Here is a 16,783-nt window from a genome sequence, read left to right as displayed (position 1 = left end):
TTACTGGTATGGATCCCATCAGCCAGTCCCAGGTGCCTCTTTTTTTTTTTTTTTTTTATGAAAACGCCAAACACGAGAGGTGTTAGAACCTATAGTACTTAGTACCCTGTTTGCATTGGAGATTGAGAAGACGAAAGAATATATTTATTGATATTAGACTTGAACTTCTGTAGACTGAAATTTTCAGGAAATACGTATGAAGGAAGGTTGTTCCAGAAAATGGCAGTTGAATGAATGAATGAATGAACGAGGAAGATGAAAAGTTGGTTCTGTGAGTTTGAAGTCGAACAGTAAATGGATGTTGGCTGGTGATGGCAGGAGTTCGGACAGTTTGGAAAGAGAGAGCAGGAATTATAGAAGCCAATTCAGAAAAGCAGGGTCCATGGAAGTATCTGTAGTAAAGGCATGCAGCAGAAACAGTATGTCTATGAGACAACGAGTGGAGAGTCTGTTAGTGATGAGTCATTAATTAACCTAACTGCCCTTTTCTGAATGGAATCCAGAAGCCTGAGAGAGAGGTTTTTGGGGCACAGCCCCAGATGTGGGAACAATATTCCAAGGTAGGGCGGATTTGTGATTTGTTACAGAGTGAACAGCTGTTTGGAAGAAAAGTAACGCTGAGAGTGCAACAGAAAACCAAGTTTTTTAGAAGCAGAGGAAGCAATATTTGTAATGTGCTTGTGCCAAGAGAAATTAGAAGCCAGGGTAATCCCCAAAAGAGATATATCATCCTGCCTAGAAATTGGAGTGTCACCAAAGATAAGCATAGGAGCTGAAGAATCCTTTTTGGGAGTTATAAGACTGGATTGAATTTTAGAAGAATTGAAATCAACTAAGTTGTCTTTGCCGTACTGGAGAATTACCTGAAGATTGGCATTCAAGGAATTGTAGTGGATATTCAAGAAGTTGAAGCTGATTGAGCAGGGCAAAGTTCTCAAACTGGAAAGTGGAATGCAATGTACTATAATTGGCAAAACTATGGATAGGATTTCCAGTCAATGGAAGAAGATCATTAATATACAAGAGGAAAAGAGTGGGGGAAAGAACTGAACTTTGGGGAACACCAGCATTAGTGGAGAAGTTAGAAGACCATCTGCCATCATTTTCAATGAGCAATCAGAAAGAAAACTGGATAACCAATACAAAAAACAGTTGGCAAACTATAAGATGGAAGCTTGTTTAGAAGACCTTTAAACCAGACACGATTGAAAGCCTTTGAGATGTCCAGCAACTGCTTGTGTTTCACCGAACGTTTCCTTGATTTGTCCATAAATGGGTAACATAAGCCAGAATATTACCAGTGAATTGACACTGATGGAATCCATACTGGCGATCATTGATCGGACGGAAGGATTCTAGGTAGTTTAAGAGTTGGCAGTTAAGAGTAGAAATAATTGATTTCTCCATTATTTCTACTTTAGAAAGAGTAGAAGTAATTGCAATGGGACGATAATTGGATGGGAGGGATTTGTCGCCCTTTTTAGTAACTGACTGGATATGAACAAATTTACAAGTTGAAGGAAAAACACTTTTGGAATAAGAAAGTGAAAAAAGGTGGCAAAGAACAGGAGTAAGTTCAGGAGCACAGGTTTTGAGAACAAGTGGAGAAATACCATCAGGACCTGGAGCTTTCTTAGCATCAAGATTCGTCTGACATCCTTTTGATGGAAGACCACAGGAAGAGTTGAATGGAGCATGTTTGGGAGGTGTTTTGCAAAGATTATAAATACATGAGTTGGAAGAAAAATGGGATGCTAGCAGGTTACCTTTATCCTTGGCTGAAGTGACAATAGAACCATCTGGTTTTGACAGAGATGGGAGTAGAGATGAGCAAAAATTACAGCCAATAGCTTTAGCAAGAGACCAGAATGCTCGGCTACCATTAGGGCAAGAAGCAAGTTTTCTTCTCTTAGCCTGTTCAAAATCTAGTTTGGACTGATTAGTAACTGCTTTACAGTTGTTACGATGGCCCCAGGTGCCAAGCGATTGTGACTGAGCGATTTATCTGTGCCTTATAGTGCGATTTCCAAAAAGTGATATATAGTTCTTTTGTGTTCCTCTCGTTAAGTAATCTATTTATTTTATAACTGCTCTTGCTACAAAAGTACCTGTACAGAGCAAAAAAGGCAAGCCACCTTTCTTTTTTCAGTCTTATTACTAACCCCCCTACTACTTCTCGCTTGGTCACACCAGGCACTGCTCCTGCCTCCCCGTGGCGGGGCCGGAAACCTTGGTAGAAAAGCTCATCTGCCAAGGGCGAAAAGGAGCAAAGATGGAGCAAAATGATTATCCATCTTTAGAGCCGACAAGCTCTCGGCCACATACTGAAATTGATTATGACATTTCACAACCCAAGAGGTTGAAAACAAATTCAGCAACAAAAGAGTTTATTCCTTTTTAATTTTACATTCACTTTCAGAACAACCTCTCAGCAAATTATCTCCTTTCCTCATCCAGAAACACCTGGAGAGTATTGCAGGATCTCCGGAGAATGTGAAGAGGCTGCATTCTGGAGACCTTCTTTTAGAAACAACAAAAAGTAGACATTCAGAGAAACTCTTACAACTTTCAAATTTTGCTGGGATACCAATTAAAGTATCTCCCCATGCTACCTTAAATACATCCAAAGGTGTGATTTCTAAGTTGAGATTTGTTGAACGTGACAGAGGATGAATTAACCCAAGAACTTCAGGATCAAAATGTTATTGCATCAAGAAGAATCATGATTAAAAAAGACAATAACCTTATGCCTACCAGGAATATCATTCTTACATTTAATTCCCCAAACCTACCATCAAGTAAAAGCTGGCTATCTACTTTGCCGTGTTCGCCCATATATACCCAATCCCTTGAGATGCTACAAGTGCCAAAAGTATGGTCACTCTCAGACAACATGTAGAGGAAATCCAGTCTGAATGTTTGGCGACAGAAAAGACATGTCCCAACTGTAAAGGTAACCATCCTGCATATTCTAAAACTTGTGAGAGATGGAAAACTGAGAAACAGATTGTTAAATATAAGGTTGAGAACAAGGTAAGCTTTCAAGAAGCAAGGAAAATAATTGCTCCTATCATGCCCAAACGTACCTATGCAAATGTTGCACAAAAACAACAAACAGTGTCCACCCAAACTGAAGTTACCGTCCTCTCAAACATATCAATCTCTGACTGGGCTCGAGCTGTCCTCTATCAGCAACAGTCCAGTAATCCCAAGCATTCAGACCAGGCAAGCAACACTCCTCTTACAATACCAGCGACATCTCCTACTCTACAGGAAGATCCAATATTAGAAATTCATAACGAAGAAGAAGAAATGGACACTGGTCGACCAGTTTTCCTAAAAAAAGACAAACAAAAATTGGAACGTCATAAGCCAGTCACCTTCAAAAAGCAGTCAGATACATCTCAAACAATTAAACACAAATAATGGCCTTCATTGTACAATGGAACTGCAGAGGCTTCCGTTGCAACACAGATGATATCCATAATCTAATTAACCAGTATTCTCCAGTTGCTCTCTGTCTCCAAGAAACTTACTTAACCTCGCAAATTTCTCCATCGATAAAGAACTACTGCCTTTATCGAAGAGATCGCAATACAGCAAATACTGCCCACGGTGGTATAGCAATCCTGATAAATTCAAAGATCCCAACTAAGCATATCCCACTTCGAACTGAAATAGAAGCTGTTGCGGTTCGTATAACTCTTCATATTGCAATAACACCAGTCTCAATCTATTTACAGCCAAACCATACTTATTGTTTAAAAGAACTTGAAGACCTCCTCATATAGATTTCTCCACCTCTCTGTATATTAGGGGACTTTAATGGGCACAACCCCCTATGGGGTGCTTCTAAATTGGATACACGTGGTCGACTCATTGAAAGACTTTAAGATGCACTAAACCTCACCATACTGAATACTGGCATGCACACTCACATTCAGCTCCCAACTGGACATACTTCAGCAATAGATCTTTCCATTTGTTCTCCAGTACTGGTCCTGACCATAGAGTGGTATGTTATAAACGATCCTATGGGCAGTGATCACTTCCCAATCGTATGCAAAGTATTGATAGCACAGACTCCTTTGACTAAACCCTGCAGGAAATGGAAATTTACAAGAGCAAACTGGGCAAAATTTCAGTCATCAATCTCTTTCGATGAGAAAAAAAATCCGTCTCCACCGTATTGATGATGTGACAGATTACATCACGTCGCATCTCTTATACGTGGCTAAAGGTACAATTCCATTATCAAATCCACCGGGCCGTAAGCACCATAATTATTGGTGGAATGAGGAATGCACCAAAGCAAAAAAAGCAAAAAATAAAGCGTGGAATTTGTTTCAGCAATATCCAATCACAGCCAATCTGATAAATTATAAGAAAGTAAGGGCAAAAGTACGCTTCATACAGAGGCAAGCCAAAAAAGAATCCTGGACCCGTTTTGCATCAACAATTAACAGAAATACTGACAGCAAATTAATCTGGAAAAAAATTCGACAGCTTTCTGGTAAGTTTCCAACCATACCCTCTCCAGTCCTGTCCTGGAATGGGCAAGATTTAACTAGTCCCTCGGATATAGCTAACGCTTTGGGCAATACTTTTGCTGAGATCTCAGCAACATCAGCTTATACTACATCTTTCCAATGAATTAAAAACAGTCGAGAACAGTATTCTATTAACTTCCAAAATGCCCTCATTCTACCATATAACAAACCTCTACAATATTCTGAATTATTGCATGTCATTAAAACAGCTCGTAATGGTGCCACTGGACCAGATGAGATCTATTATGTCATGCTGCAACATCTTGATGACAAAGCTTTGCGCCTCCTCCTGGTCTTTTATAACCGTATTTTTTTAGAAAAAACTTATCCAGCTTCTTGGCACCACTCTATTGTTTTGGCATTCCTGAAGCCTGAAAAGATCCAACCAATCCCCATAACTATAGACTTATATCTCTGTCAAGCTGCCTCAGCAAAATCCTTGAAAAAATTATCCACAATAGACTTGTCTGGATCATAGAGTCGCAACGTCTAATGAGCAATAGTAAGCATGGCTTTCGACAAAACAGATCATGCTTAGATCTCATGATCAAGGCTGAATTTGCCATTCGCAATGCGTTCATTAAACACGAGCATCTGGTAATGGTTACTGTAGATATACAGAAAGCCTTTGACACCACCTGGCGACATGGCATACTTAGTGATCTTTATTCTCTCAGTCTACGGGGAAACCTTCCCATATTTGTACAGAACTTCCTATACACTAGATCATTTCAAGTAAAATACCAAAATGACCTCTCTACAACTTTCATTCAGGAAGGAGGTGTTCCTCAAGGATCTGTGTTGAGTGCCACTCTTTTTGCTCTTAGAATCGATTCCATCACTAAACAGCTTCCAAACACAGTTGAATCATATCTTTACGCGGATGACCTTTCCATTTCCTGCCATTCCCAAAGCATGAGATCTATTGAAAGGCAGCTTCAGATATCACTGAATAAAATACAACAATGGGCCAACCTTAACGGCTATCGACTCTCACAACAGAAAACAGTTGCTATCCATTTTTGTCGACAACGCAAACTCCATCTGGATCCTGAACTCCAAATTTCCAACGTCTCCATCCCAGTCAATAGTAACATCAGATTTCTAGGATTAATCCTTGACAAAAAATTAAATTTCTTAGACCATATTAAAAATATACGTACTTCTTGTTTAAAAAAGTTAAATATACTCAGAACTTTATCCACCCTAACATGGGGTGCAGATCGCACTTCCTTACTTCGGCTATACAGGGCATTAATCCGATCCCGTCTCGATTATGGTGCTCCTGTCTATGATTCTGCCAGAGCAAGTGTTTTGCGCTGGCTTGATCCAGTTCAACACAGTGCTTTGAGGATTGCACTTGGAGCTTTCAGAACATCACCAGCACATAGCCTCTACATTGACGCTCATGAGCCCCGTTAACTCTACGCAGGAAAACACTGCTATTGAAGTATGCTGTCAAAATACAAAGTTGTGCCTCGCATCCAATTCAGTCATACTTATTTAATCCACCATTAGAAAACCTCTACAGAAGTACGTCTAGTACAGTAAAACCAGCTGGTCTTCGCCTTCTTGAACTGATGCAAGCTTGGAAAGTTTCCATTCATTCTGTACAAGAAGTAGTAACATGCACTCAACCACTATGGACTCTTACTCCTCTACCCACCTGTGACACTTACCTTTCCCAGTGGGGAAAAAATGTTCTTCAAGCATCAAATGTGAAACAACTTCATTCAATTCACACTCACAAATATTTTGACTTTTCTCCAATTTATACAGATGGCTCTAAATCTAACTCAAACGTTGGAGCAGCAGCAGTGTTCCTAAATACCACTATTTCAGTAGCCCTTCCACCTGAATTCAGTATATTCTCAGCAGAATTATATGCAATTAAACTAGCCTTAGAAAATCTCTGTTCTGACTGCTCATTAAAATTTGTTATTTACACTGACTCCCTCAGCTCAATTATGGCATTATCTAACTCCACAGATAAAGTTCACCCTTTTCTAAATGAAATTAGAAGATTATTACTGCAGATTGAAGAGCACCATCAAATGATCACCTTCTGCTGGATTCCAGCACATTCTGGAATTTCTGGTAATGAACTGGCCGATAAAGCGGCAAAAAATCCATCTACCTTAGATTTAACCAATATCCCTGTTCCAGCATCAGACTACCCACAAATCATTCGTGATGCATGCCTAAGAGAATGGACGGCACTCTGGCACTCTCAAACAAATAACAAACTTTTTCAATTTAAACAGGATCCTAGAATTTGGCGTTCCAGTGTCCGTTCATCAAGACGAGAAGAGGTACTCCTTTCAAGATCAAGAATAGGCCATACACATTTGACTCACCTTCATTTACTCACAGGAGATGATCCACCACAGTGTCCACATTGTTTTCTAAATTTGACTGTGAAACACATTCTCATTGAATGCCCACACTATAATCAAGACAGAAATACAACCCTGCTATCTTTGGTTAACCTTCGGAAACCAATAACTCTAGAGAATGTCATTGGTGACAATGCAAATATCCCTGAATTTTTTAACTTTCTGAAGAAAATTGGAGTTTTTAGTCATTTCTGATTTTTGCCTCTTCTGACATAACAAGAAATTCTCATATATTATTACAATAAAGGAATAGGCGCATTATAGCCAAAGCAGCTTATGCGCCAGAAAACCCCCACAACGACAACAACAACAATTGTTACGAGCTTTATTGTAGGCAGAAAATGAAACAAGAATAGGAAACAAGCCAATTACGATATGCAACATTTTTCTCTTGAACAGCCTTAGCACATTTATTGGAAAACCAAGGTTTAGATAAAGGATGAGATTTTAAAGTGGAGTGTGGAATAAAGGATTCCATTCATACAAGAATAATTTCACTGACACAATCTGAGCAAACGTTAACATCAAAAGTTTTGAAACAATAATTCGACCAAGGAAAAGAAGAAAAGAAATTTTGCAGGCCATCCCATTTTGCATTCTTGTAATGCCAAACAACATGAGGTTGGGAATAGCAATGGGATAAAGGCTCCATTGCGGAAGAGACAATCACCAAATTGTGATCTGAGGTACCTGAAGGACCACTCACTTCTACAGTGTACTTAAGAGGATTGTTTATGAGAAAAAGATCAAGTGTTGTTGGCTGTATGGTTAGGATTGTCTGATATTCTGGTAGGTAAATGAACAGTCTGTGCGAGGTCATTAATAATTGCAAAAGCCTCAGCATCTCGACCAGCTGTGTCTGTGTGACTAGAAAATGGAAGCCAGCTGATGTTGTGAACATTAAAATCACCAAGGAAATTTACCTCACTGTTAGGAAAGTTGGACTGGAGAAAGTAAAGTTGCAAAAAATAGGAAGTTGAAGAGCTCCCAGTGATTAGTGGAGTTGGGAGAACAGTAGAGAGAACAGATGAATTTGACAGAATGAGATAGAGACATTTCAAGCCAGAGAAGGTTGAAAAGAGGAGATTCCAAATTAACAAGTCTCTGACAGGGAATATTGGACCACACATATAAAATACCACCTTTGAGATAAAGGAATCATACAGTGAATAATTTGGCCAACTGAAATGAGCAGTGGTTGAATCAACCGATAACTGACATTCTGTCAGAAAAAGTACATGCGATTTGGCAGACTGCAAGTGGAAATGGAGATCATTGAGGTTAGAACTGAGACAATGTATATTTGTGAAATGGGCTAGGAAGTGTTTGGAAATGTTAGATCTTTTTGCAGATAAGCTTACTCTATTAGTTTGACAATTCATGGTGTATTCAATAGTAAAAAAAGTAGGGGGGACATGCTGCATGAAGTAATGAAATTTTTGGATATGGCGTACACATGGTAAGAATATATCCAGATCCTTGACATAACGTGGTCTTGACAATGACCCACTGCATACTACTCGGACTCCCTCCAGTTACTACCTGGCAGAGTAGAGGTAGCAAGATTATACACTATCTGATCTGGAAGCCTCCCGCTAGAGAGTTACCAATAGGTTCGGTCCGGTCTACTAACTAGCAGCAAGCCTGGCCTATGAACACCGTTTTAGAGCTGTAGCCTCAAAATGTAAGAAAGTTTGGATCTTGCCATGATGTCCATCATAACCTCAAAAAACATCCATCATACTGCATGATGGAGGACATGGGGAAGGTTTCACCGGAACTTGGCTCTGGAGACTAAACATGGGTTCCACCACTTCAATCCTCCAAGAAGCTAAATGGTGGTATTGCACTGGTTGATGAGAATCATCTAACACTTAGTATTGCCTGGTAACACAGAGGGGCAGCATTCCTCCGTGTGGTGCAGGTGCCACACCTCGACCCCTGCCTACCATTGGTTCACACCTGGGTGGTTACCCACAGTGTGCTTGCACATGGGGGTTATACCCAGGATTACTAACAGTCCCATCATTGTGAAGGTGCAAGCAGAGGATTTGGCTGTCACAGACCGGCCGGACTTCGCCGAAATTGGGTCTACTTTACTTGAATGTCACCCGAATATCAGTTCCAACAGCATTTTAGACTCCGAGGTAGCAAGTACACCTTGTCTGACATATCTGAGAGAATGTCTGTGACAACCTCAAGGACCTGAGGTTTACTTTTAGTTTTAACAGTTTGTCTTCCACTTGCTTCTCAATTATAACAAAATTGTCAACTGTAATCGAGTCACAAAGGAGGTTAGGTAGGCGAAGGCAGTTTATGAGAAATCTTTGGCAAAGGATCAAATCATTGTGTTAAATAGATCAAAGATTTGATCCACTTATCATAGATGGTTTGACTATTGATGATCCTGCTCAAGTAGCTGATAAACTGAATGAGTATTTTGCATCTACACTTATGCATGAGGAGTTATTCAAGTAGGGAATGTCAGAAGTTTATCAAACTGTAACTAAGCTAGGTGATTTTGTAATAACTGAGAGCAAAGTGGTGGAGAAATTGTTGAAGTTAAACATAAAAAAGGCACCTGGGGCAGATGGAATCTATCCAATTATATTGAAGGAGGCAGCAAGGGAAGTAAGCAAACCCTTAGTCATAATTAAGAGAGCATCCTTAGAGTCAGGAGAGGTTCCCATGGCCTGGAGATGTGCAAATGTATCCCAAATTCACAAAGGGTGACACAAATAATTATAGGCCTGTTAACCTAACTTCTGTTGCAGGTAAAATAATGGAGTCACTGGTTAAAGAGGTGATACAGGATCACCTAGACAAGACTGCAGTAATAGTTCAGACACAGCATGGGCTTGTTAAGGGAAAATCTTGTCTGACCAATTTGTTTGGATACTACGATGTAGACACAAAGGAACTGGATGCAAAAAATAATTTTGGTATCATATACTTGGATTTCAGGAAAGATTTTGATACTGTTGCACATGGAAGACTGCTGTACAAATTAGAAAGGCATTAAGGGCAAGTTGCTGAGATCTATAAAGGGATGGTTGAGTGGGAGACAGCAGAGAGTGGTAATAAATGGACATTTCTCTACATGGAATAATGTTATTAGTGGAGTCCCCCAGGGTTCAGTGCTGGGCCCATTGATTTGCGTATTTATCAATGATATCGATGATGGCATATCAGGCTTATTGTCCAAGTTTGCAAATGATAAAAAGATTGGCAGGGTTGTTAATGACACTAAAGAGAGTGTGCTACTACAACATGACCTAGAAAAGTTAGGCAGATGGGCTGAGAAGTGGTAACTGAAGTTTAACATTGAGAAATGCAAAGTACTGCATATGGGTTGCTGTAACCCAAGAGAAACGTATCAACTCTGTGGTACTATGCTCAGGGAGGTGGAGAATGAAAACAACCTGGGGGTAATTGTTCAGTCAGATATGAAGTTCTCTGAGCAGTGCAGACAGGCAGCGAGAGCATGTCATGGAGTTTTGTCAATGATATATAGGATTTTAGCTAACAGAGACAAGGAGGTGATTATCCCTTTGTATCAGGCCACACCTTGAGTTCTGTGTACAGGCCTGGTGTCTTCATTTTAGAAAGGGTGTAGCATTGCTAGAACAAGTACAGAGACGGGAAACAAAATCGGTGATGAAAGGAACAAAGGGGTGTGTTTATGAAGAAAGGCTTAAGTTCTGCAAGTTGCATCATCTGGAGCCTAGGCACCTGCAAGGTGATCTGATTGAGTTGTATAAGTTCTTGAATGGTTTTAGCAGGCTCAATGCTGATGATATACTTCCACTTGCTCAGACTAAGAACCTGTGGGGGCATAGATTCAAATTGAAGAAAGACAGTTGTAGAATAGATGTGTGGAAGTTTGCCTTTAGCCAGCGGGTTGTTGATTGCTGGAACAGACTTCTGTCTGTTGTTGTGGAAGTTGATAGCTTAAATAAATTTAAAGCTGAACTAGACAAACATTTTGAGTGACCGGATGGGCGAAATGGGGGGGGGGGGTTTGGCTTATGCTGTATAAGCTTGCTTTGTTGTGTCATATGCTTCAACTAATGCTAATATTATTTAGCCCCACTTTCAGATGTTTCCATCCCTATAAACTTATTTTGTGCCTACATTCATGGTAAAATATTTTTTTAGTTTGTCAGCAACCTGAACCAGATCATCAATAGGTATGCTATTCGTATCTAGTATCTAGTGGTCGAATGTTGATCATCCATACCAGACGTCATTTTGACTTTGCACAGATCCGTTTTGAATTTCTTGTGTAACCTATTCACTCAGAATTTCATTTTGTTTGAGTTGTAACCGTACAGTCATTTCCAGAAGTAGTCGCATTCATTTCACATAATAGTCGCAAATCACTAAAATTTTACTGTTACCACACACAAAGGCTTGAATGTGAAAAATCACTTTGAGGTCAGGTTAAACATTCTCAATATTGTTCTTTAGAATATTAGTATTGACAGAATAATGAGGAATCATTTTGGGACTTTTTTAATTTCTGATACTTATACAGTATTATTGGGAAAAAAAATTACCTACCTTGTAATAATTTATGAACAGTTCTGTGAATTTATTCAAACCACCCATTTCTGTAATGGACGATAGGAATTTATTCTTCTAACAATCAAGTTAAAACAACTAAATGCTGAATGGATTTCTTTTTATTTCTGAGAAAGAATAAGATTGCATTCGGCATTTAGTTTACTCAATCCATTTAAAGTCTTAAACACCTTAGGCAGGTCTCTTTGCAGGTAACTAGTTTCCAGATGCTGCAGTGTACAGAATCCAAGTCACTTTTGTTAACCTTTTGTGCACTTTATTAATCCTATAACTCTTCTTTGCACTAGTTAACCTCCATGCGCAAGTACATGGTGGGTGACCACCCAGGTGTGAACCAACGTAAGCAGGGGTCGAGGTGTGGCGCCCACACCACATGGAGGAACGCCGCCCCTCTATGTTACCAGGCAGTACTAGGTGGTAGATGACTCTCATCAACCGGTGAAATACCACCACTTTGCTTATTGGAAGCTTGAAATGGTGGAACCCATGTTTAGTCTCTAGAGCTAAGTTACGGTCAACCTTTCCCTATCTCTTCCATCATGCAGTATGATTGATGACTTTTGAGGTTATGATGAACGTCGTGGCGAGATCCAATATTCCTTACATTTCGAGGGTACAGCTCTAAAACGGTGTTCGCAGGCCGGCCGCTAGTTAGTACACTGGACTGAACCTATTGGTAACTCTCTAGGAAGCTTCCGGATCAGCTAGTGTATAATCTTGCTGCCTCTACTCTGCCAGATAGTGACTGGAGGGAGTCCGAGTAGTGTGTATGCGGGGAGCATTGTCGAGGCCACGTTATGTCAAGGATCTGGGTATATTCTTACCACATGTACGCCATATCCAAAAATTTCATTACTTCATACAGCATGTCCCAACTACTTTTTCTTACTATTGAATACACCATGAATTGTCAAACTAATAGAGCAAGCTTATCTGCGAAAAGATCTAAACCTCCCAAGGATTTCCTAATTCATTTCACAAATATACGTGGTCTCAATTCTAATCTCAACGATGTCCATTTCCACTTGCAGTCTGCCAAACCCCATGTACTTTTTCTGACAGAATCTCAGATATCGGTTGATTCATCTACTGCTCATCTCAGATGCCCAAATTATTCGCTGTATGATTCCTTTCGCCTCAAAGGTGGTACTTGTGCATATGTCCGTTCTGATATTCCCTGTCAGAGACTTGGCAATTTGGAATCTCCTCTCTTTGATCTTCTCTGGCTTAAAATCTTTCTACCTCATTGTGTCAAATTCATCTGTTGTCTCTACTGTTCTCCCAACTCCACTAATCACTTGGAGCTCTTTGACTTCCTCTCTTTGAAACTTGACTTTCTCCAGTCCAACTTTCCTAACAGTGAAGTAATTTTCCTTGGTGATTTTAATGTTCACAACTCCAGCTGGCTTCCGTTTTCTAGTCACACCGACCCAGCAGGTCGAGATGCTGAAGCTTTTGCAATTACTAATGACCTAGCACAGATTGTTCATTTACCTACAAGAATACCGAACAATCCTAATCATACAGCCAATACGCTTGATCTTTTTCTCACAAACATCCCTTCTAAGTACACGGTCGAAGTGAGAGGTCCTTTAGGCACTTCAGATCACAACTTGGTGATTGTCTCTTCTGCAATGGAACCTTTATCTCATGGCTATTCCCAACCACGTGTTGTTTGGCATTACAAGAATGCAAAATGGGATGACCTGCGAGACTTCTTTTCTTCTTTTCCGTGGTTGGATTACTGTTTCAAAACTTCTGATGTCAACGTTTGCTCAGATCGTGTCAGTGAAATTATTCTTGCAGGAATGGAATCCTTTATCCCACACTCCACTTTAAAATCTCATCCTTTATCTAAACCTTGGTTTTCCAATAAATGTGCTAAGGCTGTCCAAGAGAAGAATGTTGCATATCGTAATTGGCTTGTTTCTAATTCTTCAGTTTCATTTTCTGCCTAAACCAAAGCTCGCAACAGTTGCAAAGCAGTTATTAACCAGTCCAAACTAGAGTTTGAACAGGCTAAGAGTAGAAAACTTGCTTCTTGCCCTAATGGTAGCCGAGCATTCTGGTCTCTTGCCAAAGCTATTGGCCGCAACTTTTGCCCATCTTTGCTTCCACCTCTGTCCAAACCAGATGGTTCTGTTGCCACTTCAGCCAAGGATAAAGCTGACCTGCTAGCATCCCATTTTTCTTCCAGCTCATGTATTAATGATCTTGGTAAAACACCTCCCACCATTCCCAACACGCTCTATTCAATGCCTCCTGTGGTCTTCTGTCAAAAGGATATCAGAAGGATTTTGATGAATCTTGATGCTAAGAAAGCTCCAGGTCCTGATGGTATTTCTCCACTTATTCTCAAAACCTGTGCTCCTGAACTTACTCCTATTTTTTGCCGCCTTTTTTCACTTTCTTATTCGAAAGGTGTTTTTCCTGCTGCTTGGAAATTTGCTCATATCCAGCCAGTTCCTAAAAAGGGTGACAAATCCCTCCCATCCAATTATCGTCCCATTGCTATTACTTCTACTCTTTCTAAAGTAATGGAGAAATCAATTAACCGCCAACTCTTAAACTACCTAGAAACCTTCCGTCTGATCAACGATCACCAGTATGGATTCTGTCAGTGTCGATCCACTGGAGATATTCTGGCTTATGTTACCAGAATATAAAGGTTTGGTGAAACACAAGTAGTTGCCCTTGACATCTCAAAGGCTTTGATTGTGTTTGGCATAAAGGTCTTCTAAACAAGCTTCCATCTTATGGTTTGCCAACTGTTTTTAGTAATTGGTTATCCAGTTTTCTCTCTGATCGCTCACTGAGGGTGATGGTAGATGGCTTTCTGTCTTCTAACTTCTCCACTAATGCTGGTGTCCCCCAAGGTTCAGTTCTTTCCCCCACTCTTTTCCTCTTGTATATCAATGACCTTCTTCCATTGACTGGAAATCCTATCCATAGTTTTGCCTATGATAGCACATTGCATTCAACTTTCCATTTTGAGAAACCTTGTCCTGCTCAATCAGCTTCAACTTCTCGAAAATCTGCTACCAATTCCTTAAATGCCGATCTTCAGGTAATTCTCCAGTGGGGCAAAGACAACTTAGTTGATTTCAACCCTTCTAAAACTCAGTCTTGTCTTATATCTCGCAAAAAGGATTCTTCTACTCCTATGCTTATCTTTAGTGACACTCCGATTTCTAGGCAAAATGATATATCTCTTTTGGGGATTACCCTGACTTCTAATCTCTCTTGGCACAAGCACATTACAAATATTGCTTCCTCTGCATCTAAAAAACTTGGTTTTCTCTTTCGTTCTCGGCGTTACTTTTCTTCCAAACAGCTGCTCACTCTGTATAAATCGCAAATTCGTCCTGCCATGGAATATTGTTCCCATATCTGAGGTGGTGCCCCCAAAACCTCTCTCCGGCTTCTTGATTCCATTCAGAAGAGGGTAGTTAGGTTAATTAATGATTCATCTCTAACAGAGTCTCTCCACTCGCTTTCTCATAGACGCACTGTTTATGCTGCATGCCTCTTCTACAGATACTTCCATGGGCACTGTTCTTCTGAATTGGCTTATATAATTCCTGCTCTCTCTTTCAAAACAGTCCGAACACGTGCTGCCACCAGCCAACATCCATTTACTGTCCAACTTCAAACCCACAGAACCAACTTTTCATCTTCCTCATTTATTCATTCAACTGCCGTTTTCTGGAACAACCTTGCTTCATACGTATTTCCTGAAAATTACAATCTACAGAAGTTCAAGTCCAATGTCAACAGATATCTTCTTTCGTCTTCTTAACCTCAAACCCAAGCACGGTACTAAGTACTATAGGTTCTAATACCTCTCGTGTTTGGGGTTCTCATAAAAAAAAAAAAAAGTTCCAACCGATCTACATCCTTCCTAAAATGTGGCTTCAAGACCTGAGTATTCGAGATGCAGCTCAACCATTGCCTCATATAACAGTAATTACCTCTTTGTGCCTGTTGTGGAATTCCTATGTATTACTGACAGAACCCCGTGCTCTGTCGTAGCAGTCCATCTGAGTGAATTTCATTTCAGAATCTGCAGTTATCCTGGGGCTTTTTCATTCTCAACTACTTTGAGTTTAGTAACTTTGAACTAACAGGGTGTTATGCTATTCTGGGATTACTGCTATCCAAATGCAGCCTTGCATTTACCAATTTTAAACCACAGTTTGTCACTTTTTTCTCATCCCTAATTTTTATAGGTCTTGTTGCAGTTGTATGTCATGGTTCCTCTCATTAAGCACCCTGCCAATCTTTGTATCATCAATGAACGTCAACACAAATCTTGATATGCCTATCAATATCATTAATAAAAATTAGAAATGGTAAGGGGGCCAACATCTACCTCTGGGATCCATTTATAACATTAGTCCAAAACAAAGGCCATTAATAGCCACTCCCACTATTCAACCATTCTGTTATCCTTAGCAGTAACTTGCCTGTAATAGCAGACTGCTCTTTTAGATTAAAAACATCATCAGTACACTGGTGATGTTTTTAAGCCAAGCCAAAGATAGAAATTAGAAATGATAAGATTTAGAAATGACTAAAAAATGACTTTATTAAACAACTTTCCCATCACAAAAAAAAATACAAAAAAACCAGTTAGTTAGAAAAACCAGTAAGTCCAACTTTTTGTCTCTCTCTCTCTCTCTCTCATTAAAAGCATTTGTTCCACACCATGTTATTAATTACATGTTGACCAATATAAGTTACAAAGAAATTTAAAAGCCTTAAAAATATTTAATAAATAAATTGGGTACTGTACCTTTATTTTTTTTTTTTTTAAATTCACTTATTATCTTGAACCCCAGGGGCTCACATCTGGTGAACCCCTGGGGTTCACCAGATGTGGGTTTTTTTGTGTCTGGTGCAGCATAAGCCTAAGACTTCCTTGCACCGTATAACTAATAATAATAATAAAAAAAACAGCAGACATACTGTTGCAGAAAACTACTGCAAAGTTAGTAAACTCTTGCCATATTTTCACATTACTGCACCACTGAATACTGCCCTATCACACACTGTGTCACTCTGATATTTGGTGCACTATACTCAGCATTAAATAGTGTTGCTATAAGCTAGCAACAAATAATGGAAATAAGAAATAGTGGAATCAGGTACTAAATGTGGTTGGTTGATTTGACACTACTTGCCAGGAATTTTTTTAATCTGATATTCTGACATGCAAACTGAAGTAGACAGGAATATTATTAAATTCAAACT

The 16,783-nt window shown here is 39.7% G+C and overlaps 1 protein-coding gene across 1 annotated transcript in view; it reads left to right on the top strand.

The window, feature by feature from the left end:
* sac (sterile affecting ciliogenesis) overlaps nucleotides 1–16,783 on the top strand; it is a 192,306-nt gene that overhangs the window by 714 nt on the left and 174,809 nt on the right. The gene's annotated exons all lie outside the window — the stretch shown is intronic.

Source organism: Mastigoproctus giganteus, chromosome 6 (genome assembly GCF_048544385.1).
Source record: "Mastigoproctus giganteus isolate SK-2022 chromosome 6, ASM4854438v1, whole genome shotgun sequence".
In the NCBI taxonomy this organism is placed as follows: domain Eukaryota; kingdom Metazoa; phylum Arthropoda; class Arachnida; order Uropygi; family Thelyphonidae; genus Mastigoproctus; species Mastigoproctus giganteus.
The sequence above is the reverse complement of the archived record's forward strand: the minus strand, read 5'-3'. Positions and strand labels throughout refer to the sequence as shown.